Here is a 500-nt window from a genome sequence, read left to right on the forward strand (position 1 = left end):
TGGACTTGTGGGCGGAAGGACAGAGCAACCCAAAGGACAGAACTCAGCAACAGCCAGTTCAGACCTGAAACAAGGATGGACCTTCAAAAGAGACTCTGCAACGCTCTGTCAAGCTGAACAGGACGTGATCGACCTGTAACTTCTCGGTAAAGGATTTACTCCTGCCTGGAGCATAGGAAAGCAGCAGTTTGCTTTAAACATCCAACTCAGTTTCAGCTGTATTGCTCTGGATACTTTTGGGGAGAGTGGAAGGGCAAAGGTCATCATGTTGGGAAAGCAAGGACCATGACCTGCCTGTTTCTTCTAGCAGAGCTGCATCTCTCCCTCCAACGGCACAGGTTCTTCCTTATGCACAGTCAATACTTAATACAAGTTGGCCAAAAGTTCCTTTGATCCCCTTGGTGGTGATGGTGGGTAGAGATACCCTATAACACAGACCTTCTTCCAATCTCATGGGATGAAGGATGAGTATGTGAATAACAAAATATGCCAGATACAAG

This window comes from Vombatus ursinus, unplaced genomic scaffold (assembly GCF_900497805.2).
Source record: "Vombatus ursinus unplaced genomic scaffold, bare-nosed wombat genome assembly UNPS02004691.1, whole genome shotgun sequence".
Classification (NCBI taxonomy): domain Eukaryota; kingdom Metazoa; phylum Chordata; class Mammalia; order Diprotodontia; family Vombatidae; genus Vombatus; species Vombatus ursinus.